A 665-nucleotide genomic window follows, 5' to 3' on the forward strand; every position below is an offset into this window, starting at 1 on the left:
ACCATTGCCTTGCCATTCATATAACCTCCAGTAAATGATGTTTGCCAACTTACATTAGGCTGTAGCTCATATTTAGTCATGAGCAGTGCTTTTGGAACATATGTCATGTGGTCAATTTATCACAAGGGGATAATTTTAAATTGTCCAATTTACTCGGATCCTTCTGTGGGAATGTTTAGTTCAATGACTGCATAATTATTTGTGTTATTTTTATAATCTTTTGGGAATTCTGAGAACTGCCAAGCTAACCAAAATATCGAAAGAGAAGGCAAAAGCCACAAAGCCAAGGCAGACAGTCCTTCTGGTTGCAGCAAGTGCTCGTAGCTGTGGCCTTGCCAACAACTCTCCCTCTGGCGGCCTTGCCAGCTCAGAGAGGGCAGCCCATGCTGACTCCTTTAGGACCCTGCCATGGCATGGACCATGCCAGTTGGGGGATGTAATAAATTCATTTTACATTTTTCATAATTATAACAGATAATCTAAGATCAGTGGCTTATATAAGATTAACAAACAAGAATAGTTAATTCATTTTGTATTAACTGCTAAAGACCAGCTTAACGAAAATGATGGCTCAGAGAGCAGACACTTGAAGAAATAGATTTTGCAGGCCGGCCCGTGGCTCACTTGGTAGAGTGCAGTGCTGATAACACCAAGGCCACGGGTTC

The sequence above is a fragment of the Galeopterus variegatus genome, unplaced genomic scaffold (assembly GCF_000696425.1).
Source record: "Galeopterus variegatus unplaced genomic scaffold, G_variegatus-3.0.2 Scaffold22747, whole genome shotgun sequence".
Lineage (NCBI taxonomy): Eukaryota > Metazoa > Chordata > Mammalia > Dermoptera > Cynocephalidae > Galeopterus > Galeopterus variegatus.